Source organism: Lathamus discolor, chromosome 2 (assembly GCF_037157495.1).
Source record: "Lathamus discolor isolate bLatDis1 chromosome 2, bLatDis1.hap1, whole genome shotgun sequence".
Classification (NCBI taxonomy): Eukaryota; Metazoa; Chordata; class Aves; order Psittaciformes; family Psittacidae; genus Lathamus; species Lathamus discolor.
In genome coordinates, this window is record NC_088885.1 from 53,272,334 (window position 1) to 53,279,304 (window position 6,971).

A 6,971-nucleotide genomic window follows, 5' to 3' on the forward strand; every position below is an offset into this window, starting at 1 on the left:
TTTTTCCCAAATGTTATCTTTCCCCTTCAGCTGCAAGTCTTCCCTTACTTCTCCGCTTCAGTAATCACGACACAGCTGCCACAGTGCCAAATTCAACCTGCCAGCTGCTCAGATCCCAGCCTTTCTACAGAACCTGCTGAGGTTCTGAGATCCCCCCTCTGTTCTTTTCACCCCTATGGTACCCCATTCTTTCTTGCTGGAAGATCCAAAATCCCCATTTTTACTGTCTGCTCCAATACTTCTAATCTCATACATTTGACCCACAGTTTGTGCCACTCCACACAAATGCCCTATAACTACCACTAAAAATTTGAGTTTTCTAGCATTTACATGAGGAAACATGTTTTGTACAGACAAATTTTCAAAATACTAATAATCCACCTTTATTTCCCTTGCCTTGCTGTTTCAGAGCTTTCTTCCTCCTAAAAAGCTTGAATCACATCTACTGTTACTTTACATCACTACAAAAATTATGAACCATGCAATTCACCCATTCTCATCAACTACGACCACACAGCAGCTTATCAGGAGCCCCAACTTGTGCATAATGGACTACCGACTTGCATCCTCTTAGACATAGTGATTAGATAGCAGAAGATGGGCAACAAGCCCTGATATCTGCAGTCAGAATCTCTTTAACCAGAACAACTCACTTAGACTGCTGGCTTCCTCCTCTGAGGTTGAGATGAAGGCTCATTAGAGCTGCAGTGTTATTTGTTTCCTTCCCTGCTGCAGAAGAGCTTCTAAAACTCCGCAGGAGCTTATCTCACTAAGAGAGGAGGAAAAGCTTAGGGAGAAGGCACACAGTTCTTCAGAGACAGTTATACCGGGAGAAGCCAATTGCTTGTTAATCAAAAGCCTCTTATCTGGAACCACCTGGACCTTTATGCTGCTCTAAAATGAGGTCTAGAAATCCCAGCCAAAGTATTTCACATACACAGAGGTTCTCTACAGAGTAGCAGGGCAGAAACAAACTGTCACAAAGAGGTTGGTACCATCCTTTCCTGGGCACAGCCTGCACTTGGATCAGCTTAAGCTCATCAGAGATGTCTGAGAGCAGCCTCCTATTGAGATGAGATCTATATGAAAGGGGGGGGGGGGGAAGCAGACAATAGTATAAGAAGTATTCAAGAATATTTAATTCTTGAATATTCTTGAAAGAGTATACTCTTAGAAAGAGTAAGCCTACTCTTTCTAAAAAGGGATTTGATCTTATGTTGAAATAAATTTACAGAAAAATTCTAAAAAGAACAATAAGATGTTGGCAGCGTGCTGCTGATCCTGCCCACCTGCATGATTACTGGCATTAAGAGATTTCACCATTCCTTCAAACAGAAAGCAATACTTCAAACACATAGGACCAAACGGATATAGGACAGATTGTTTACAGAGCAGCAACAAAGCCAGATCATGAGGTTTTTTTTCTTTGGAAGAGTAGGGGCTGTACTTTACACCTAGTTATAAAGTTCTGTTAAGTCGACTGCAGCTGCCCTGCAACTGACAGTGAAAACATCTCATGATACAATTTGGCAGAGATGCTGTACTAGAAAGCACTAGTGTTTTAATTAGCCTCAATGGCAGTTTTAAGGCTAACACCTATAAAAGGAAGTGAATGAAGGTCAAGCAGCTCTCTGGAAAGGCAGCTTCTGAACGCAGTTTGCTTCCACATTACAGCAGAGTCCGACCTGCTTAGCTCCCCACTGCCAGCAGGTTGCTTGCTCAGCTCCATCTGTTTGCATGCAAACAGGGGATGAGAGAACCTTTCTTTTGCTTTGCAAGTAACTTGGAGACAGTTAATGAGCCATCCGCATTTTCTATTACAGCCTTCCTTACAGAGACTTAAAATACGGAAAGAAAAAAAAAAAAAGAACGAAAGAAAAATACCACATGGCAATGGGAGCTAACTACAAGGGCTGGAGACCAGCCACACAGAATAACACATATTTGCTAAGAGGAAAAGGGAGCCTTAATGTTGCAAAGTATACACTGAAAACCACAAGAACAAAACAAACAAAAAAAAAAAAAAAAAGAAAAGTAGAAACTGTTTAAAATAAATTTCCCAGTCATAAGGATAAGAAAGCTTTAACACACCACGGGGTCGATCAGCTCTCCACAGCGCAACGACTGCCCTCGCCCAGCAGACGAATCAATGAAAGGAACAGCAAAACTAACGCACAGCTCCTCACGTTTCGGGCTGACAGTTGCTAGTTTCAGCCTACCTGCAGGCGCGCTACTACTGCGGCTCCTCCACACACATTTAAAGACTAAAGAAATAAGAATTACAGTGTTTTCCGCCCTATGTGGCACAATCCGCGCCCGCCCGGCGGGTGCTGCTGCCCAGGTTGACCTGGCAGCCCTCTTCATGCGGCAGGCTCGGCCACTGACCCGCCCGACGCAGCCCGCCCCCAGGAGCCCGCCCCGCTCGTCTCAGCCCTGAAACGGGGAAGCCCGGACCGTGACCGCGGCCGCCCGGGCAGGGCCGGCAGGAAACAGGACTCGCTGCACCGCGGCCAGATTCCGCCGCTTCCCTCAGGGCAGGCGGGAAAGCCGCAGGGGCCGGCCTGATGCCGCCACCAGCCCCATTCCTCACGCCCGAGGGCTGCCCCTTACACCGGCGCCGGTCCGCCTACCGGGCTCGCCTTCCCTCACACCCCCCAGCCGTGTCCCTCAGAGCCCCGGAGCCGCCACCCCGCACTCACCGCGGCGGCGGCCGGCGGGACGCGGCGGCGGCGGCATCGCCTCCCCGCCTGCCCCGTGCCTTCAGCGGCGGCGGCGGCAGCGCGCACCGCTCCCGCGCGGCTCCGGCACCACGTGACCTCTCCCGCCTCCTTCCCCAGCCGAAGCCGTCACGTGAGGCGGTCGGGGCGCGGCCGCCATGACGGGAGGCGGGGGCGGGGTCAGGCTGGGAACATGGCGACCCCTGAGGTGGGAAGGTGGTGGAGCTTCTGCCTGGCCTTTTTGTGCTGAGCTGTGTGCTGCCATGAGTCTATGGGCCATTCACGGCTGGGGGACTGTGGATGTGCAGCCTTCGGGCCCCCTGTCTCCTTACAGTTGTACATCTGCCCATTCTGCCAGGCGTGCGCATTCTCCTGCAGCCCGCTCTGAAGAATAAAGCCGGTGACAGCCTCCCAAGGAGCTTTGGGCTTTATGACTTAATGGCCGCTGGAAGCACTTGTTGGCTTTGAAGGGGAGGAAAGAGTCCTAAGTCAGGCTGATGGAGGATGTCTGGCTAACTGGCGAGGTTTTCCTCACCATGTAGTTTGTCTGGGGACTGATGACTTCAGCGGGAAGGGGAAGAGAGCTGAGAGAAATCAACCACAATTACCCTAAGATAACCCAGGCTTAACAGTTAATGTACATCTGTAGCAACAAGAGTATACATTCCTCGCAGGTGGAGGGGCATGGTGAATCCTCAGATCTTTCATATGCAGAGTAAGTGATGTAAATGCTGACATAGTAGACAAAAGGGTGGTGGGGTAGCTTCATCACTAAACTGTTTTTGGGCAGGACCTGACTTGGCAGGTGTCCTTTCAGGATGGGGGGTGAAACTCACAAAGCGCGTTGGGTTTGTAAACCCTGGTGAGGTTTAAGAACGAACTGTCAGATTTGCTCAGCACAGTCAGGACTGGGAACTTTTTTGTGAATACGCAGATAAAGAACTTGAGCTGCTGAGTGATGCTTTGAAGATGGCAGATTTCATTCGAGTGAAGTGGAAATTTAAACAGGGTTGACAAACCCGAGCAGGTTCTTTTGTGGATGTTGCCCCTGGTGTCCAGAGATTATGGCAAGGTGCTTTATAATAACATAAATAGAGCAGAATACAGAACTTGTCAAAAAGCTGTAGCTACAGCATTAAAGTACAGAAGGCAAAAGGCAATACATAATCAGAAGCTGAAGTGAAAGAAAAATGAGTGACTGTGGAGGGGTTAGTAGGTGGATGACAAGGAGGTAGCAGGGATCAAGATGAAAGTAGTGTGTGCAGTTAAATGAGATAGCCACATAGTCAGCACCCCTATCAGCCAGCTTTTCATAATTCCTGTTTCATAATGGCTAACGTTCAGCTTTGATCTCTCATAATAATTTAGCCCAAGGACCGGTGGTGTGTGTTAAGCTCTTTCAGGTAAAAGCACCCTCAGCACATATGCTATCTGCTTTCTCCAGAGCCATTATCCTTGAAGTCTTTCTAATTTAGCCAGTTCTTGCCTACCTTGTAATTCCAGATACTTAATCTATCCAAATAGCTATTTTAGTTCTTATCAAAAAGAGTTTCCGTGATGCTTGGATTGTAATTTTATTAACAGAATTAATAAATGCTACTTTTTAGCGTCCTTTACTGTTCGTTCTTTGAGACATATGTTTCATTTCTCAAGATCCCTGATAATAATACTATGCCCAGCCCAAATGCTTAATATACTTTCTGATAACTTGTTAGTGTTCACTAATTGACCCAGTTCCTTCATGCTCACAGCAAGGGACAAGAACTCATATGAATAAGCTCTGGCAAGAAGTCATAACCCAAAGTAAGCTTCTGTCAATATGGGTTGCAGTCAGAATTTGGGATTCATATGTACTCAAGCACTGAAAATTCGTCTATCAAATGTTTCCGTTGTTGACACATCTCGCTCACAGAAATGGCACAAGAGACACACTGAGTTATAAAATGTATTCTTTAAATCCTGTCTCTCTTCTTAGATTGGCTTTTCTACTTTGTGGGGAAAAAAAAAAAAAAAAAAAAGAAGAGGCAAATATCCCCAAATTTATGTATATACATAAATTCCCCAGAATTAATGCATACTATTTTTCTAAATCCAAATTGGTCACAGTTTCTCCAGCTAATGTGTAGAGCTTGTTGACCAGCCGTGATAGAGAAGACTGGAGGAAATTCCAACTGTTCTTTCAATAACTGGGAGAACTTGGCATTTGTTTCAGTCATTTCCTTTTATAACAGTTTTCCTACGGTTTGTCCATGACTGAAGTCAGAGTCTGCACATCCCCTAGTAGAGTTTCTATGTGATTGTAGTTTTGAATGGAGTAAACAAACCTTTGTAAGTACTGGATGGTTTATTTGGAGTATTTGAGGAAAGAGGAAGTTTATCTGGTTGCTCTCAGACTCTCTCTTCCTACTGTTACTTTTGCTGCATATCACTTAACATGTTTTTTGCCTGCTTTCCAAAAGAAAGAGAGTCAAATGACAACTCAGAATATGTGTATAGGTTTATGTGATCTGCTGTCTCCTCTCAAATACTTCTGAAATCTTGGGCTATATTAATTAAATTTTGCAGTGGGCGGAGATCTCAAAGAGATTACATTCTAAACGGCTTTGCAAAAATAGGTGCCTGAATAGAAGAGAGAGAATGCTATCCTCTACTGAGGAAAAGCCTGTAGAACAAGTTCATCTCGTGTGCCCTTAAATTCATTAGGAGCACTCACGAAAGAATCCATGGAGCTGTTGTGGCTAGTCTATTGAAAACATCAGTTCTGTGCTTTGTTGTTGGTGAAAAGGCGGAAAGAATGTTAGGTACATTGGGTAAGAATAAAGAATAAGATGGAATACTGTTGTAAGACACAAAAAATGCTTGATCATCTGGAATATTGTCTGGAATTCTCCATAAAGCACCAAGGAAGATGCAGAGAGAAGCAATGAGCTGATCAGAGGTGTGGAATTGCTTCCTTAAAGGAAAGGAAAATAAAATAAAAAAAAAAAAAGGTGTTTAAATACACTGGAATGGTTTAACTTTGAAAAGGACTATGGAGGAATGTGATAATGGCATAAAAATCTATTGTCATAGTGAAAGTGAGTTCTGTGTATCTTAGAGCACAAGATTTAGATGTCCTGAGTAAAATTTCCAGGCAGTGCATTTAAAAAAAAGAAAGCATGTTTGCTCCCGAGTTACAGTTGTAAATTGCTGCAAGTGTATTGTAGAGACCAAAAGTATAAATGTGTTCATGAGTGGATTAGAAATTGAAATGGAAAAAATGTCCATCGAGGCCTCTTAAACATAATGCTAATGCAGCTGCCAGCTCAGGAAATCTCCAAGTAAAGGAGTGGATTCAGCCAGCAGATCAAGACATCTAAATTTGGGTTTCAGTGTGTAGGTGTCTCCATGTAAACCAGATGTCTAAGCTCCCCTTATACTCAGTAGAGGTCTAATGTGGGATTTAGTTACATAAATGCAGGCATCGAATTCCGTTTTAGACATTGTGGAGTTTTCTACCTGGCCTCCTGTTCCAAGAAGAAGTAGATCTCCTAAAAAGGCTGTCATGTTTGAAGTCTCACATGGAAGTCTTTGATATTTCACACCATCACAGTTGTCACTAAGCCCTGTGGTTAGAAAGCTGAACCCTGCTCATAGTTGATATAGCAAGCTATTCAGACCACCTTAAGGGTCTGATGTATCAGTGGATTTTGAACAGCTGAATAGTTCTCAGCTTCATTAACAGTTTTGGGTAGTTCTCTATTGAGTGTAGAAGAAACTTGAATTCAGATGAAGACATGGTGACACTGCAGTCTAGGTGTCAGAATGTATAGGCTTTGCCAGGCTGTTCCAGGAGGTGTATAGCTTATCTTTTTAATGCTATTTCTTTAAGCTTCCTTAGCTAGTCAGCCCACCAAGTTGTTTCAGCTGGGTTCAATTTAGGGGAAGAACACAGGAGATTATGTATGAAAAACCTTCTTAGAATACTCAGATTTGTTGATAATGAGGATTGTGTGAAGTTTTAGATTCATGGTGCATTGTATAATGTTGCACTGATGTATAGTGATGCTTTGAACACAGCTACATGACTCCCTAAGCCTGGAAGAATCCAGATGGCCAAGAGTTCTAGGGCAACCACAGTTATCGGCTGATGAAGACACCAGAATGACAAATTCATAAACTATTAGATTCTATAGCTCAAAGGGAAATTTTGTACAAAGGTAAATCAAAACTGATTTGTTTGATGACAGGCTTTACACCCTTCTGTGAATCAGA

General features: G+C 44.3%; 1 protein-coding gene across 1 annotated transcript in view; it reads right to left on the reverse strand.

Annotated features, from left to right (window-relative positions):
- Positions 1–2,811, reverse strand: part of GALNT11 (polypeptide N-acetylgalactosaminyltransferase 11) — a 53,407-nt gene extending 50,596 nt beyond the window's left edge. The window contains exon 1 of the mRNA XM_065666834.1: positions 2,700–2,811. The gene's annotated coding sequence lies outside the window, so the exon portion shown is untranslated. The remainder of the gene's footprint in view (positions 1–2,699) is intronic.
- Positions 2,812–6,971: the final 4,160 nt, after the last annotated feature.